We start from the raw sequence: 19350 nt of genomic DNA, 5'->3' as shown, positions 1-19350 counted from the left end.
AGACAGCAAACAATATCCAGCGTGTGTTGCAGCGGGTCTCTATGGTACACAAGACCCCACAAGACCCTCCTCTGCTGATTACCAAGCCGGGGAGAGACGCTTGTCTCTGTGGTACCAACCTTGACTCCAAAGAGAAAGAAAGCCAAGCAGTTCATCACAGTCGATGCAGGGAGAGTTGATAAGAAACTGCACTGTATTGAACAAAAAATAGCCCACAGCTAATTTGAACTTTGAAAGGTTTAAAGAATCTACTGATAGAAAGGGAAAACCATCAACAGAGGAGTCTGACTCCATGAGGGTGCTCACGCAGAAAACTCTGGGTGACTACCCGATGGTAGAAACTACCGTAACCAGGCGGCCTTGGGAAGAGTTCAAAATGGTCATACATGGGTCTTCTAAAATCCTCTGTGCTGTCGAAAGTCTTTGACCGACCGACAAGTGATTGGGAAAGAAAGGGAGATGAATACTGCTTGGTGAAAGTAGCATATGATGAGTGTGTTGCAAAGGTTTGCAAGAGTGAACCCTGCAAAGGGATGCTAACGAGCAGGGACGAAGTTTAAAGTCCCATAGAGTATACTGAAAGGAGTGAACCCGATCAAGAGGTGTCTAGTAAAAGTTGGCAAATGTGAACCTGGCAGAGGGGAGCTGGCAAAAAGGGGCAAAGCCTGAAGAACTGTTTAAAAAAACATTAAGATTTGTGAGTGCAAGAAGTATTGTAAGACCAGGGGAAGTGAATTGTCCCCCTTGTCATTTGGGTCTGAGCCCGACCGGGTGAGATCCAGGGGTGAAAAGTCATCACCCAAAGTCCATTTGGAAGGGAACTCTTTGTTTGTTTGGTTGTTGTTGAATACATCAGGCCCTCAAAGGGAAAATACTTTTTATTGAAAAGAGACTTAACCATCGAAGAACCTGATCGCTGGCACGGAACTGTCGGCTCGTGCTGGGAAAGCTCGAGTGTGTGCTGTGCTCAGGAGATCGACCTTGTCCCGTGCTCAAAATGTGGGGAAGGAAGGTGCCTGGCAATCACATCCTGATTTATTATTTGTGAAAACGTCTTTATTTATTGAAACCCTATCCCACACTCTTTCTGTAGTTATTTTTAAGGATTTGTCCTCTTACTTTGAAAAGACGCCACAAGGACTGCCTTATTTTTCATTTGATGGTCGACGCTTGCTCCCCTCTTAGATTTTGGTTAGCCGTTTTTCCACCCTGCATTTACAGTTTAATAAACACCCCTGAACTGTGATCACTTGTGTCTGTCTTTACTGTTGCCACAATGAGTTTCTTACAGTATCCAGTATTAACGGGTGCCCAGAATCTACCACTTGAGAATCAGGAGCTAGTGCACAGCGTTCCGTAAATCAAACTTCCACACAATTCAAACGTGTCATTTTGAAGCTTATTTTATCACCTATCATGCTTTCAAGCCTTAAATCCTGAGGGTTTTCCGTCCCAGTGCCGAGCCATTTTTGGTACATTTAGGTATGTTGGCATTCAATCCACTGTAACTTCTTTTGTACAAGTGACATCCTGGCCAAATGTGCACCCTTTTCTTCACACATGAAGGGGACGATACAGCCACCAAGAATTCACGGTTTGCTGTATGGGGTGTGAGAAAATAACAAGAAAGTGACAAAATGTTGTGCTTTTTCAGAAATTGACAATAAAATGAAGTTCAAATTTCTTTTAAGTGTTACATATAAAAGAATGGCAGTTCTGAATTAGCCATTTTCAAAGCTTTCAAGAACAGGTTGAGTGCAAAGAAAAAAAACATTATTTGTCATGAATGTACCTTCAGTTTTGCGGGAGGTAGGAGAGTTTTCCCTTTTTTTTTTAATAGGACATGCTTGCATGGAATGGAAGAGGAGGGAAGGAGAGCTCAATGGGAACACAGAAAGGCATACATTTCTGAAAAGTAGATACAATTCCAAGTTCAGGAAGGGGTCATTTGCGCAGGTCAAGCAACAACTATGAACCCATAATTCCAAGTGACAGAAAAAAAAATATGCGCTGGGCATATTTGCACATGTTAGGTGATGGCGTCCATGAATATTCATAAAATCAATGCCCTGCTACATTCCCCAACTCTTCTAGTGAGGAAATCACACCTGTGTTCGTAATGTTTCACAAAACAAGCAATACCACCAGCCAAAAACCAAGGAATGTTACACTGTATTTTTATGCTGACGGCCTAAACTGACGTACTTAGCATTTGAAGATAACAAAAAACAAAGTGGTGAAGAAGGCCATGCAAACATTTTTGAAAGAGCACAGGCTGGCCTTTTGAAGGATCGGTGACTTGCACAGGTCACAAAAGTGTCCCGTGCATAAAGCAGTGACAAAATGTGGGGCACATTTGGGAAATGTAAGGGTGGTGTAACATAACTGCAGGAGGCCATGTATGAAAACGTTATCACAACCAAGAGAAAACAACAATTGTCCTACCTTTACACATTCCCACAGGTGTCCCGATAAAAATGGTACCTCAACTTTTTGGGTGCACTGACCTGGGCACAAAGGAAAAAGGTTAAACTACTGGTACACCAAACGCCATGGGGAAGATTAGATTTGGCCTTGTAGACAACGCACAGATTTGGGCTGCGGTATCGCAAACACCAAGGAAAACATGGGAACCGCATGCATTGCCGAAAAGAAGACACCCGTGGGAATCGAAAGAGGTTTCACATGTGAGAGTCGCACTACAATTTATTACCCAAAATGCAGTGGATAAAACACACATTTGAGACATTTGCTACCAGTAAACCACAGAAAAATGTGGGCAACAACACAGGTCCTACCTTCCAAAGTTCCCAGATGTGTCCCGATGAAAACGGTACCTCACATGTGTGGGTGCGCTGACTTGGGCGTAGAGGGAAAAGACTAAACAAAGGGTTTGAAATTGAGGTTCGAAGAGCAAGAGCTAAAACCAGCTCCTGGTTGTCGGGCACGCGTCTTTAGGCAGGAGCTAAAACCACTCCTGGGTGTCGGGCACCCGCCTGTAGGCAGGATCTATTGCCAGCTCCTGGGGGTCGGGCACCCGTCTGTAGGCAGGAGCAATCTCAAGGAAACCAGGGGCTGCCAGAGATACTCTTTCACTGTGTACATTTTATATGAACCATAGTGTTTAGATGTATATTAGATGTGTTTGAATTCGTCTTTATTAACATTCTCAAATACTCAAGGTTAATGTCACATTTCCATGTATACAAGGCCGCAGATGGCCTAGGAAGCAAAAATAGCTCCTGGTAGCTGTTGGTTTCAAGCTAACCAGGCTCTACTATGCTAGAAGCAGGAGCTAAATAGCTCCCGGCTCCCCGCCATTTCGATCCCTGTAAACCACTGGTATATCAAAGGCCTTGGGAAGACAAAATGCATTGTGGTTTTGGCCTTGTGGACAAGGCACAGATCTGGGCCTGGGGTGTCGCAGCCGATAGAAAAAAGGTAACTCCATGCATGTCTGATAAGAAGACACCTGTGGGAATCCAAAGAGGTCTCACTTGCATGAGTCACGCTACAATTTATTACACAGAATGGCCAACAAATTCCAACATGTTGCAGAAAAATACACAATTTTGAGACATTTGTGACCAGGAAACCACTAAAACACACGACCAACAACACGTCCTACCTTCCCACAGGAGTCCCAATGAAAACTGGAAGTCACATGTGTGGATGCACTGACCTGGGCACAAACGGAAAAAGCTAAACCACTGGTACACCAAATGCCCTGGGAAGACACAATATATAGTGGTTTTGGACTTGTGGACAACAAACAGATTTCGGCCTGGGGTGTCACCACAGCCACCAAGGAAAATAGGGAACCCCATGCATTTCTGAAAAAAAGACACCTGTGGGTATCCACAGAGGTCTCACTTGCGTTGGTCGCGCTACAATTCATTACCCAGAATGCCCAACCAAGTCCCAAATGTAGGGAAAAAAACACAATATTGAGACATTTGTGACTAGGAAAACACCGAAAACATACAGCCAACACATATGCTACGTTCCCACAGGTGTCCTGTCGATGGAAACGATACCTCACACGTGTCCTGATGGAAACAAAACCTCAAACATGTGGGTGCAATGACAAACTGTAAAATGGTTTTGGACTTCTGGACAACCCACAGATATGGGCCTGGGTGTTGCAGGGGAACCCCATTGATTCCTGAAGAGACACCGGTGGGAACCCAATGAGGTCTCACTTGAGTGAGTCACGCTACAATGCATTATCCAGATTACCCAGCAAAGTCCAAAGTGTGGGGAAAAAAACACAATTTTGAGACATCTGCATCCAGAATACCAGAGAAGCATGCGGGCAACACCATATGTCTTACCTTCCCACAGCATAACACAGCACTCGGTGGCTGTACACCCAGGAGTATGCAGATAATCTTGGACATGACTCCATGTGCATTGGGATAGAAATCACTGCATGTGTGCACAGGAAAGAGCAATCTTGGAAACCACAGCCTGTGCACCAGGCATAACACAGAGCAATCTTCGAGACTACCATCTGTGTGCACAGGAAAGAGCAATCTTGGAAACCACAGCCTGTGCACCAAGCATAACACAGAGCAATCTTCGAGACTACCGTCTGTGTGCGCAGGATAACAGAGCAATCTTGGAAACCACAGCCTGTGCACCAAGCATAACACAGAGCAATCTTCGAGACTACCGTCTGTGTGCGCAGGATAAGAGAGCAATCTTGGAAACCACAGCCTGTGCACCAAGCATAACACAGAGCAATCCTCGAGACTACCGTCTGTGTGCGCAGGATAACAGAGCAATCTTGGAAACCACAGCCTGTGCACCAAGCATAACACAGAGCAATCCTCGAGACTACCGTCTGTGTGCGAAGGGTAACAGAGCAATCCTCAAAATCGCTGCCTGTGCACCCAGTTGAAAAGAGAAAAATCTTGGAAATGACAGCCGTGCCCTCAAGATAAAACGATCAAATCATGAAAACACATGGATGAAGGAGAGCATTCTTGGTGATTATCAGCCTGTGCATTCAGGATAACAGAGGGCAATCTTTAAAATCAAAACCTGTGCTCCAGTGATAACAGAGAGGAATCTGGGAAATCACAGCCTGTGCACCAGGGATAACAGGGAGGAATCTGGGAAATCACAGCCTGTGCCCCAGGGATAACAGGGAGGAATCTAGGAAATCACAGTCTGTGCACCAGGGATAACAGGGAGTAATCTAGGAAATCACAGCCAGTGCAACAGGGATAACAGGGAGGAATCTAGGAAATCACAGCCTGTGCACCAGGGATAACAGGAAGGAATCAAGGAAATCACAGCCTGTGCACCAGGGATAACAGGGAGGAATCTAGGAAATCACAGCCTGTGCACCAGGAATAACAGGGAGTAATCTAGGAAACCACAGCCAGTGCACCAGGGATAACAGGGAGGAATCTAGGAAATCACAGCCGGTGCACCAGGGATAACAGGGAGGAATCTAGGAAATCACAGCCTGTGCACCAGGGATAACAGGGAGTAATCTAGGAAATCACAGCCTGTGCACCAGGGATGGCAGGGAGTAATCTATGAAATCACAGCCTGTGCACCCAGGGATAACAGGGAGGAATCTGGGAAATCACAGCCTGTGCACCCAGGGATAACAGGGAGGAATCTGGGAAAACACAGCCTGTGCACCAGGGATAACAGGGAGGAATCTAGGAAATCGCAGTCTGTGCACCAGGGATAACAGAGAGGAATCTGGGAAATCACTGCCTGTGCACCCAGGGATAACAGGGAGGAATCTGGGAAATCACAGCCTGTGCACCAGGGATTACAGGGAGGAATCTAGGAAATCACAGCCTGTGCACCCAGGGATAACAGGGAGGAATCTGGGAAATCACAGCCTGTGCACCAGGGATAACAGGGAGGAATCTGGGAAATCACAGCCAGTGCACCAGGGATAACAGGGAGGAATCTGGGAAATCACAGCCTGTGCACCAGGGATAACAGGGAGGAATCTAAGAAATCACAGCCTGTGCACCAGGGATAACAGGGAGTAATCTAGGAAATCACAGCCAGTGCACCAGGGATAACAGGGAGTAATCTAGGAAATCACAGCCTGTGCACCAGGGATAACAGGAAGGAATCTAGGAAATCACAGCCTGTGCACCAGGGATAACAGGGAGTAATCTAGGAAATCACAGCCTGTGCACCAGGGATAACAGGGAGTAATCTGGGAAATCACAGCCTGTGCACCAGGGATAACAGGGAGGAATCTAGGAAATCACAGCCTGTGCACCAGGGATAACAGGGAGGAATCTAGGAAATCACAGCCTGTGCACCAGGGATAAGAGGGAGTAATCTAGGAAATCACAGCCAGTGCACCAGGGATAACAGGGAGTAATCTAGGAAATCACAGCCTGTGCACCAGGGATAACAGGAAGGAATCTAGGAAATCACAGCATGTGCACCAGGGATAACAGGGAGTAATCTAGGAAATCACAGCCTGTGCACCCAGGGATAACAGGGAGGAATCTAGGAATTCACAGCCTGTGCACCAGGGATAACAGGGAGGAATCTAGGAAATCACAGCCTGTGCACCCAGGGATAACAGGAAGGAATCTAGGAATTCACAGCCTGTGCACCAGGGATAACAGGGAGGAATCTAGTAAATCACAGCCTGTGCACCCAGGGATAACAGGAAGGAATCTAGGAAATCACAGCCTGTGCACCAGGGATAACAGGGAGCAATCTGGGAAATCACAGCCTGTGCACCAGGGATAACAGGAAGGAATCTAGGAAATCACAGCCTGTGCATCAGGGATAACAGGGAGGAATCTAGGAAATCACAGCCTGTGCACCCAGGGATAACAGGGAGGAATCTAGGAAATCACAGCCTGTGCACCCAGGGATAACAGGAAGGAATCTAGGAAATCACAGCCAGTGCACCAGGGATAACAGGGAGTAATCTAGGAAATCACAGCCTGTGCACCAGGGATAACAGGGAGCAATCTAGGAAATCACAGCCTGTGCACCAGGGATAACAGGAAGGAATCTAGGAAATCACAGCCTGTGCACCCAGGGATAACAGGGAGGAATCTATGAATTCACAGCCTGTGCACCAGGGATAACAGGGAGGAATCTAGGAAATCACAGCCTGTGCACCCAGGGATAACAGGAAGGAATCTAGGAAATCACAGCCAGTGCACCAGGGATAACAGGGAGTAATCTAGGAAATCACAGCCTGTGCACCAGGGATAAAAGGAAGGAATCTAGGAAATCACAGCCTGTGCACCAGGGATAACAGGGAGTAATCTAGGAAATCACAGCCTGTGCACCCAGGGATAACAGGGAGGAATCTAGGAATTCACAGCCTGTGCACCAGGGATAACAGGGAGGAATCTAGGAAATCACAGCCTGTGCACCAGGGATAACAGGAAGGAATCTAGGAAATCACAGCCTGTGCACCAGGGATAACAGGGAGGAATCTAGGAAATCACAGCCGGTGCACCAGGGATAACAGGGAGGAATCTAGGAAATCACAGCCTGTGCACCAGGGACAACAGGGAGTAATCTAGGAAATCACAACCTGTGCACCAGGGACAACAGGGAGTAATCTAGGAAATCACAGCCTGTGCACCAGGGACAACAGGGAGTAATCTAGGAAATCACAGCCTGTGCACCCAGGGACAACAGGGAGGAATCTGGGAAATCACAGCCTGTGCACCAGGGATAACAGGGGGGAATCTAGGATCTCACAGCCTGTGCACCAGGGATAACAGGGAGTAATCTAGGAAATCACAGCCAGTGCACCAGGGATAACAGGGAGGAATCTAGGAAATCACAGCCTGTGCACTCAGGGATAACAGGGAGGAATCTGGGAAATCACAGCCTGTGCACCAGGGATAACAGGGAGGAATCTAGGAAATCACAGCCTGTGCACCAGGGATAACAGGGGGGAATCTAGGAAATCACTGCCTGTGCACCCAGGGATAACAGGGAGGAATCTGGGAAATCACAGCCTGTGCATCAGGGATAACAGGGAGGAATCTGGGAAATCACCGCCTGTGCACCAGGGATAACATGGAGGAATCTGGGAAATCACTGCCAGTGCACCATGGATAATAGGGAGGAATCTGGGAAATCACAGCCTGTGCACCAGGGATAACAGGGAGGAATCTAAGAAATCACCGCCTGTGCACCAGGGATAACAGGGAGTAATCTAGGAAATCACAGCCAGTGCACCAGAGATAACAGGGAGTAATCTAGGAAATCACAGCCTGTGCACCAGGGATAACAGGAAGGAATCTAGGAAATCACAGCCTGTGCACCAGGGATAACAGGAAGGAATCTAGGAAATCACAGCCTGTGCACCAGGGATAACAGGGAGTAATCTAGGAAATCACAGCCTGTGCACCAGGGATAACAGGGAGTAATCTAGGAAATCACAGCCTGTGCACCCAGGGATAACAGGGAGTAATCTAGGAAATCACAGCCAGTGCATCCAGGATAGCAATGTTGGAAAGCACTGCCTGTGCACACAAGGAATGCATAGCAAACTCGTAAATGTCTTTGCACCCAGGATAACGCAGAGCAATCTTGGAAATTACTGCCTGTGCATCCGGGATAACGTAGAGCAATCTTGGAAATCACTCAGTGTGCTCCCACGGTAACATATGGCAATAATTCCCTGTGCACTCAATATAATAGAGGGTAATGGTGGACATCAGCCTGGGCAGCCAGAACACCACACAGGAATCTGGATATCCCAGCGTGTGCACGGATGATGGCACATATCTTGCCTTATAGTGATTCAGCAAGAAACCCCTTTTAGCTGGAAGTGGGACTCGTCAGCATACTCACTCTTACAGGGAGCTGGGTGTAAACTGCAGGGCATGTATGCCGGTTTGCACAGCTGCAGCTCAGTGGGTGCGGCTGTGGCTGTTTCTGAAGTCAGTCTCCTGCGCGAGAACTGGGCTCCAATCCGAGCTGATTTGGAGTTGTCTGGGGGCAGAGTTTGCGGGAGCGGCGCTCCTGGGTGTTCCGGCCCATTTCCTACCCTGGACACTTGAAAATACATTCCACTCAATGGCATTATCATGTAAAAGCTGAGGCTATCCGAGGCGTAAAAGAGGCACACGTGCATTAGTGGAGATTGGGGACTTCAGCAAGACCCTCGGAGCCCCCCAATAGTGATATCAGGAACCACGAGAACACTCACCAGCAGGACCCCCGCAGACAATAGAGAGAAGAAGACGAGCGCGGCTTCCATCCCCGGACTCGGGAATCCCGCGGTGCATGCCGGGACTCTGCAGGCTCCGGACACGCTCAGTGCAGAGACGCTACACCCCGGGACAGACTTCCAGGCACTATTCAGTGGGGCGTCCTCAGTCACGGCTTCCGTGATTAGGATGTGAAGGAGTGCTCGCCCCTCCCAACCCCCACACACCCCCTCTGCAGTATTTCTACTTTGATACCCCGCGGCCTACAGCACCTGCAGGCCCCGGGCACTGGGCTGCACCCACCCTGGACCCGGCTCAGAGGCAGTCCTCCCAGGGAGGGGGCAGGATACTCTTGGGGAGGGAGGAATCACTGGTAACTAGAGACTAACAGCACCCCAGCAGGGCGAGGGGTGCAGCTTCATGCAGGAGGGGTAGCGCCGAGGCGGGGGGGTCTCCAGGCTCTAGGAAGCGAACTGTCCAAAGAATCGCAGTAACTCTTGCGATTATTTTATAAATCACAGAAGTGCCATCGTTTAAATTGTACTGAAGAGCTGTAAAGTGAGAATATGTTGGAGCCCTTTAAGTGAAACACAGAGGATTGATTTACACATGTGTTTTTAAGCTTAATGTGCAGAACACATTTGCCCAGGATCACACGGGTTTTAAGTGGTGACACCAGCATTTGCGATGAGTCTGTAACTTCGGGACTTGCCCCATATCCTCCCAGCTCTAGTTGGCACTTGCCCCATATCCTCCCAGCTCCAGTTGGCACTTGCCCCATATCCTCCCAGCTCCAGTTGGCACTTGCCCCATATCCTCCCAGCTCCAGTTGGCACAGTAGCCCCATATCCTCCCAGCTCTAGTTGGCACTTGGCCACATATCCTCCCGCCGCACCATCATTTAAAAAAATACAAAAAATGTATAGTGTGTTTTCGTTATATAACTTTTCACACAATACACAGCAGAATCATAGATGAAAAATGAAAACACTGTCAAATACAATTCCACTGAAATAAAACATTTTGCCAATCAGTAAATACAAAAAGACGCACATCTTTACCCAGGATGGAATTTACAATATAGTCCATTAAACAAGGAGCAGCCTCCACACTAACGGGGGCGGGGGGGGGGAGAGGGGCAGCACTTTATATTATCCTACCAGTGGAGCAAACTCCTTTATAGAGAACCCGGCAGCAGCACTGCTGAGGTCATGCCAAGGCTGAACCCCGAAACACATCGCAACCAAAAGCTCTCCCTTCGTATAACCTGTATTTGCCCCCCCCCCCCCGTGTTTACTAGAATACAGGCCATATATCCTATATGCAGGGCAGGGCACACAGTTAAGGCATGCCTAATAGTTGGGCAAGACACATTCCACATGTATGACGTGGCAGCGGAGCGCCCCGCCACGCCCCCTGTTACCCAACACTTCCAGTTTATTAAATGCAATCTCCTCGTGCCAGGCCAGGGAACTTGGCATCTGTGTGGTGGGCCGCCTGCGGTCACCGGTGCGGGCCACACTGGGTGTCGGGACTGCCCGACACGGGTCCTTTGGGGGCTGCGCTCCCCCTGCCTCGTCCTGATGCATCAGATGGGGGCTCCCAGCCCTCTGCGGCCATGGCCTAGGGGCACCCAAGCCGGGCAGCACACACAGGCCACGATCACGTGGTAGACCCAGTCCCAAAACAAAGACGCAGCACGAGTTGCCGCTTCCTGGGGCTCTGCTGCACTGCAGAGCCCCTTTTATTAGAGAGGTGTCATGACGCTCCCTCGTAGCAAACACTAGACCCCCACACATAACAATCTGGAATGCTGCGCTTCCTTAAATGAAAGCAAGTGCTAAAGTATTGAGAGATTTCACTTGAGTTATGTTCGCTTAAGGATTAACCCAATCCCACTTTTCAGCACACCTTGTAAATGATCGCTACTCTCTGCCACCACCATTGATTTGTGCCTGACCTTTTAATTGTCTTGAAAGAAAGCACACATTTTGGGGGGATAACTGGCGCTTTAATTGGGCTTCCATTGGAAGACTCATCCATCAGTGTTTCAATCGCCAAACCCTAAAACAGGGCTTACTGGAATGAGCCCTCATGTGACAGCCGCTTCCCATTCAAGCACTATCCCAAGCCCAGAGGTCCTCCGGGGGCGGCAGGGGAGTTGAACAGCAGGAATTCGGGCAGAACAAGACAGAGACAAGCGACTCCCAAATCCACCCCCAAGCCCCACTTAAAGCTCCGACATGAATGCCAACATTCTGTGACCACAAATCTGTAGGAATCTCTGGGTTCTGTTGGCAGTCAGACAGACCACCTTCAATAAGTACTGCGACGAGGGAGAGGGGCACGGAGGTGAAGATATTTTATAATGATATGTGCTAAGTATTCTCACAGAAGAAGCAGGCGTGTGTGCCCCTCGAGGGCCAATGAACCTTACAGCCTCTTCAAGGCTTACTCAGATTTCTCTGGTCTCATGGTCTAAAACATGCTGACTTTATCCCCAACCCTAGGTATCCTGACAAACTCTCGCTCGCATGTCACTCCTCGGCTCCAGTGCCACTGATCTTTCCAATACAACCAATGGCAGACAAATTTACAAGGGATTTATTCTTGTACGGAGTTAGCACCAGAGGCACCTGTGAGGTGCATACATTAGGGAGACAAAGAAATACAGCTGGGGTTTAATATTTATTTATTTATTTATATTTATATAGCGCGCAAGCAGCCCATGGGCAATAGCCGCTGATTATCACAAGATGGCTAGCCTGCAGTTGAACACAAAATACACACTGAAAAGCTATAAATCCTTATATGTCAGCAAGGGCCTGCTGTGGAGGAACTGGTGTGAAAAGGCAACAAGATATTAGCACTTCTGTATACCCCAAGATAAGTGATGGCCGCAAGGGCTTCCACAAATGCAGCTTGTAAGGGAAGCTCAGCAAATAGCGCATTTAAAACCGCAGAATGAAAGTAATATAGAGAGAAATATATTGCTGTGTCTAAGACTGCTGACTGGCAACATAGGACAGTTGCTGGCGGGCCTAGCTGAAGCTCATGGCCCCTTTCAAATGAAAAGGTGGAAAGGCCCCGATGCCATAATACTGATTTCTAGGGATTGTGCTTTTGGAGACGGAATAGAAATGCACAGCTAAGAAAGAAGAGTGCAAGAAGGACTGTGCTGGCACAGTGTCTTCCTTTAACAGGGACTGGCAAATGTATGTTGCACGATTCCCCCAATCTGTGCTCAAAAGTACATGGAAAGTTTAATGCAATGAACAGGCCCTGGGCCCAAGGAGCCCTTGGCCAGCAAACTATGCGATTACAGCCAGGTACTGAAAGGAGCTTTGCAGCTTATCCAGGCTGCCCCTGACACTTGCCTGGACCTCACGGTGCTCAGGGCTGAGAGTGTGTCTTCATATATGGCATAATGTATTCCAGTTGTATAATAATGGTCTTATACGTAACTAAGGAGTTTTGTACCATATAGAAAAGAGGGCAGAAGATCAAGTGCTTTATACAGTCACGGAGCTCCAAGATGACTCCTAACAAAATGGTGAGACAGCCCTGTGGGTTAAAGTGCTCACCGCAGATATCAGTATTCAGTAGAGCTGGGGAAGCCAGGGATTTCATGGGTAGGGCCGAGCCTGGACCGAGCCTGGAGATCAGGCCTCGCTCTAGGAGCCCACCATGGGCCCATGAAATCCCTTGCTCCCCCAGAAAAAGGAATAAAATGAAACGCGGTCCTGGCGAGTCACCATCAGTGCAGCATTTTATTTATTTTTCATTTATGGGAATTACAAATGGGAATTTCTTTCCATTTTGCCCATGCAACACAGGCATGTTTTTTTCAGAATAAATTCTGTGGAAAAACACCAGTTGTAAAAACGGGTGTTGATGGTCGCCTGCTTGTCATACAGGTTGATGGGATGAGCGTCCAACGTCCCAATCGCGAGAAAACATACAAACTAAGGAGTTCCCTATAACACAAGACATAAAGTGCACAGAAGGCCAGACACCAGCCAATATGTACAACAGATAGCCTTAGCCAAAGCTTTAGGGGCGGGCACCTAATCACCTTAACCCAAAGTTGGCCCACCACCTAAGAAGTGAGTGCACGTTTGTCCATAAAGCAAGTTTATTGTACACTCGTCCGATGAGAAGCTAGATGACGCCTTAGAGTCAAACTAACCCAAGCCTCACTGAACCACATAAGTTGACACATTACACACATTTTGCAACAGTTAAAACACTCTTATACCCCTCCCGCACACATGTTTGGACAAACCTATTACAAAGAAATCCCATCTTTCTCCAATTCTTCCATTCTCATTGGCCAATTGTTATCTTAACTACCATCTTCAGATCATATTCATAACACAACCCTCTTGGGATTCATCTGTGACATCATCAAACAGTTAAACATTTGTGTGCACACATAATTCATTACTAGAAACAACTGACCTGAGCCCTTCAACCTTAATTGGTATAGCACATGATCCACAAGGATATTAAAACAGCAAGAGGAAAGTGGAAAAAACAAGTTACCTTTGAACTGGTAATAACCATCTCATCCACACCAACTTTTACGGTTCTAATCTAAATTACTACCATTTCACCATGCATGGCACATCTGTGAATACAACTGAAACTCTTAGGTATCGATCTTTTTAGCCTCGCGTACTACTTCACCCCATACATATTGCTTGTCAAAACAAGTGTCTGGGTCCCTCTGCAAACTTCAATGCACTTGGAGAGATTACATCGACCTCCTGCGGTCCTGCGGAATTACCAAGACCAAGCCATAAACATGTCATCCTGTCCAACGGCTGACCATCTGCTTGGCTAATCATTGTTCCTCCCCAGATGGCAAACCTGTAGAACTAGAATTTCCCATCAACTGAAAGTCACCACACAAACTGCTGGCTGCAGAGTCGGAATGAATTTCATAAAAATCCCTTACATACAGATTTATAAATCCCTTTGATATGTTTCTCAGTGTGTATGCATGTTTAATAAATACTATGGGCCTGATTCATGGAAGTGTTTTATAATGGCGCAATCCCATAGGAAAACGTTCCATGAATCACGCCCTATATGTCCTTTACAGTGGGTTCTCCAGGACAAGCCCCCCCTTTCTTGCATGCGCAGTTATGAAACTCCTCATTGCCTATTCTGGGCACTCCATAGCACATTATGTTGAAAATCAGTCAATCAATCAGTCATGAATAGGGGAGCTACATAACCAAGGTCAGACCTTTAGTGTGTCAGGCATCACGCTCCAGATGTTAAGTAGTGCCATGCATACCCTCTCCGAATCATTATTTAGACAGTAGGCCCAAAAGTCGTCAGACTTGATCGCATCAAAGTGACCCACAACCTGCGCCTGCTTGGTCATATAGAGGGGTGCCCACCTTGGGCTTGCTTTTAAGACGTGTCTAGGGGTCTCAAGATTGGATTCCAACAGACACATCGTACATATTCTGTTTGTTGCAGTCATTTTCTGGCGGCCCCCTGTAGTGCCATCACAGAGAGCTGGTTGGTCCGAAGGCATAATCTAAAGCCGTGAACCGTAGGGCTTGGGCATCTCAGTGGATAATACTGGGTCTTGATATGTGTCGTTTTGCTTCCAAGGCGAGCACGTTGCCCCTGAGCTATCCTCCAGAGACGAGGATATCTGTGCACAATATTCTCAAGATACTTGTAGTTGTCTATCATTGCTAGGTGAGTATAATTGCTTATCCAGTCCCATTGCTGTAACTTGTTCTTAAACAGGAACTTCAATGTTTCAAACCCTGTGACCGTGCAAAGTCTGTTTGCCACTCAATCATGGAAAAACACACCTCGTTTAATTTGTTAAAGTCATCCCCCCTTAGCGTTGCATGTCCAACTTGCCCCAGGCTTTTCGCCCAAGGTTTTCGGAAGCGGGCACTTAGGATCAGCTCTCATCTTAATGAAAAGTATGCCTCTAGCCTGGCTATGTAAGGAGCCAGGTCCAACTCCAGATGGAGGTAAGCATTGGTGTTGAAGGGGGCATCCTCAGGAGCGTCCACCAAAAGAAACCCTCGATGAAGCTAGGACAGTTTCCCTGTCCTAGCTTCAAAACCTTGGAACTCACTACCTAATCCTCTCAGAGCCGAACCTACCTTCCCGGCCTTCAAGCGCAAAGTCAAAACCTGGTTGCCTGCCCAAGACCCGCCTGGACTGTGATCCTTAGCACATGAGCCACAATTCTTTGCTAACAGCCTCCTGGTACTTCCTTTACTGTAATCTGTATATATACTGTATCTCGTCTATAACTTGCACAATTTGCTTCATGTGTATTCTTTACCCTTATACAATCCCTATATATTGTATTCCTCCTGTATATTTTGTATAACTTGTAATATTTTGTACATTTTCTCCCAATGTAATGACTGTACATAATTCATTGGGCCTCATTACAAGTGAGGCGGAACGGGTTAACGGGACCCGCTAAAGGAGGCATACCCGTTAAACTCGTTTTGCCTCATTACAACCTCCCCTCGCGGGACCTGGTAAGTAACGCCTTGTCAAACCAGGCGTGCTTACCGGGTCCCGCGAGGGGAAGAGGGAGCAAACACCAGGCTGCTCGTAATCGGCCCGTTGTTTGCTCCCTCCCCCAGTTTAGCCATGTCAAGTCGGGCAAGGCAAGAGCTTCAAGTCCATACAGTATTGCAGGAGCAAAGGTTTGTTTATAGAGCCTGATAATCCCCTCAATAGAATAGCCTGCAGTGTGGTTTGCACACTTATTGATCGCAAAGGTAAGTTGCCTGGCTTTACTTTGTTTGCCAGTAATAACCGGTCTATAATCACCATTGCCTGCAGGAGTATACCTAAGTGAAGGTAAGGTGGGACATATTCCATAGTTTGTGAGTCAGTGATGTTTACTTTGCAGAATGACCTGCTGGAGACAACCGCCATTTTTGTTTTCACGGTGTTAATAACCAACCCATTTCCTTTTGCATATTCCATGAGGGCTGGAATCTTATTTTCGACTCCACGTATAGTGCATTCAAACACAATGAGGGTGTCTACATAGAGAAGGCTAGCGATGACAGTGTCACCCATTTTAACAGAGCGCCCGAAATGGCAAGTACGTGTTGGATGCGCCACTACGGCCTGGCCCCCGAGAGCCCTTCAGGCGCACTATAGCCTCACGTATGTCCACCCAGCTGGGGTGCAAAATGCAAGGCACAGATAACATGTCTCCTGTGTCTGTCTCCCCTGCAAAAGCATATTTGGATGCCATGAAACATATCCATTCAGGCACTAATATAGGGTTAACCACAGCGTGCCTGCTGTTACCTTTTTCCCAGAACCATATTTGGCAGATTGTTCTAATTTGGCCTGTACAGAGCACTGCAAACATTTGCTGCCATTGTGCATTTAGCCGTGAGTGCCTCCTTCTGCAGAGCCATTTCTTGTATTCTCGTCTGATATGCCTAACTCACGCCTCACGGATGCCGCTATGTTCCAGCCCCCCCTGGTGTATATAAGCTGGCATCTCATGTGGCACTAGGCATCTCTAATTTCGACATCAAAAGGTTTACTTTTATCTGCTCCATGGAGGGCCACACAGTGCACTATTCTTGATCCTGTTTGGTGTGCTAGGTTCTTCACACAGCTTCCCATCTCATCTACCCCTAGCTGTGCAAACCTCGGCCTCAGGACTTTTGGTTGGCTTGCGTGGTGTGCCCCCCATGATTCGCCACCAGACCCTCACCCCCGTACTGTCTTTCTATGGGACTTCCCAAACCCAGTGATAGTATCAGCATGTGGTGATCGCTAAATATGGTCTGCCAGGATTCTAAAGATATAACTCGCTCAGAGCACGTATCGCTCCCGAAGAAGCAGTCCAGGGTTGAAGCTTTTCCCGCTCACGCTCCAAGCACTGTGGCCGGGGCGGTCGCCCACTGTACGGCCGCTGTACATCACAAGGGCCATTCATCTAGAAAACCCAACCACTGCTTTCCCCTCTGATTCCCTCTCGGATTAGTTATAACACACTTGGACTTTACACATTGATTCATGGTCAACACAGGCAGCGTTGAAATCCCCCCTTATCCCCCAGAATCCATTCCGTCAGCATCGCATTAAGTATCCCACGGAGCTCCTCAAGCCCACTTTGCCAGTCACCTTTGTTTCCTAGTCTTGTACGGTGACACCACATTCATGTTGTCTACTTGCTCTTCCAACTCCGACACGCCCACTGGACCCTCCATGGCCGAGGGAAAAATGTTCTGGCTCATTGGTGATTGGACGGCTCCTGTGTCCTGCATTCTTTTGTCCATTGTGGCTATGGCCAGCCCTTGTTTTTTTAGGATTACACCACATAGTTGGAGTAAGATTTTCACGGCAAAGTGAATCACTCCATCTGCGGCACTGAGGTTCCAGATGTAGAATTTATGTCAGAATGGGCTTGTGTTGAAAACTGGTCTGCTGAGCACCACACAATCCCTGTATACCCGACATATCAGTGGGAAAAAGTTCCGGGGTGTTCGATATCTCCCCTTCTTGTGAGCAAACCTCCGGGATCTCCAATTGTCATGGCCCGTGGAGGGCATTGTTCCCTTTCACATGGGTGGAGGCATGTAGCCCTTCTCCTAAGATGGCCATTGTATTGCTGAGCGCATTGCAGGATATTCCCTTTCCCCACTTGTGGCTCCACTCCTCCTTCCTGCAGATGCTACCTAAGTTGCCATTCTAGGAGATCAGAGTTTATACAGCCTTTGCTTTCCGTGTCTATTTTTCTTACTGCTCTGTTTATTGCAGAGATCGGAAGCCGCACAGACCTCGGTCTCTGCTTCTTCACTCCCCATCGCTTCCTGGTTCTTCCCGGATGCAAGACGGTTGCTAAGCAATGGTACGTCTGACCTCCTTCGTACCGCACAACATTGTTCTCTTGTCCCTGCTTCTCCAGCTCCTTAATTAATCTGCTACTGTCATTTTGCATAGCTTTGCCAACATGTCCTCATCACGGCAATGCCCTCAGCTCTCGTGCTGTCCCTTCCGAGAGCAGCAACTTCGCAAGTCTTCACCTCCAGCTATCCCAAAACTCTCCACTCGGCTGCGCTAAGGTAGGTGTTCCCAGTTCTGCTCTACGCAACACTCTTTACAAATTTTGCTTACTAACTCTGGTTCCTTCAGTGTGCTTGTCCCAGCCAATCAGAACGGAACACACTGCTCTGGGCATTCCAGTCACTTCATTTTAAGGGTCATTTCCTATCCTTTTGTCAGTCATCAGTTCAGTCTGTGTCGTCAAGACATTTACATATTATCCTTTCTCTTACATAAAGGATCACAGTAGGCCCAGTTTTGGATGCAGAAGGCTCTTCAGACCCTCTCACTCATTCAAGTACAAGACAACAGTCCGAAGATCGCTATAAGACGGCTAGAAGAACACGCTCCATCAGGGTTTTCCTCCCCAGAGGGTTTCCCTGGGGGTTCTGTTCCCTCCACCCTGTGGAACAGAGTGGGGGGCGCAGGTCCACTGGGGATTTCCTTCATTGCCACAGACCTCGCATCTGGTCCAGGGTAGTGCTGAGATCCTTATTGACTTAATTCTGGTATATGCATTCCAAGTTCAGTTGTTAGAGTTAGCGACGCCTAAAAAGTAACCCAAGCGTACTGCCATGGACCAGATGCAGGAACTCGTGGCGGCAGTCCAATCCTTAACCCTCGAAGTACAGGGATTAAAACAGGAGAACGCTGTACTGGGCCAACAAATGGTACGGGCTCCACAAAGTTCGTAATTGCCACCTGGACCCTTGCCTGGAGGTAAATTCGATGGAAACCTGTACCGTTCAATTTACGTTTAAGGCCTCTTTTTCCCAGCGGATCGTGACAAAGTTGGGCATATGATTTTGCACCTTACCGGGGCTGCCTTAGCCTGGGCCACTCCCTTGATTAAGACCAACAATCCTATCTTAGATTCCTATCCCGCATTTACAAACAGCCTTAAATCCATGTTTGGAAGACAAGAAATCACGGTATCATCACAGGAACATCTGTTAGATTTCAAACAGGGATTGCAAGATCTCCTTACGTATATAACCCGTTTCAAGCAGATGGCGGCAGATACTACATGGCCGGACGACGCTTTGATTACTCTCTTCTGGAGAGGCCTCTCCAAGGAATTAAAGGATGA

General features: G+C 47.8%; 1 protein-coding gene across 1 annotated transcript in view; it reads right to left on the bottom strand.

Moving 5' to 3' along the window:
- LOC138570286 (zinc finger protein 268-like) overlaps positions 1 to 9348 on the bottom strand; it is a 38710-nt gene extending 29362 nt beyond the window's left edge. The window contains exon 1 of the mRNA XM_069649057.1: positions 9185 to 9348. The gene's annotated coding sequence lies outside the window, so the exon portion shown is untranslated. The remainder of the gene's footprint in view (positions 1 to 9184) is intronic.
- Positions 9349 to 19350: the final 10002 nt, after the last annotated feature.

The sequence above is a fragment of the Ambystoma mexicanum genome, chromosome 2q (genome assembly GCF_040938575.1).
Source record: "Ambystoma mexicanum isolate Mex_15411 chromosome 2q, UKY_AmexF1_1, whole genome shotgun sequence".
Taxonomy (NCBI): Eukaryota; Metazoa; Chordata; class Amphibia; order Caudata; family Ambystomatidae; genus Ambystoma; species Ambystoma mexicanum.
The sequence above is the reverse complement of the archived record's forward strand: the minus strand, read 5'-3'. Positions and strand labels throughout refer to the sequence as shown.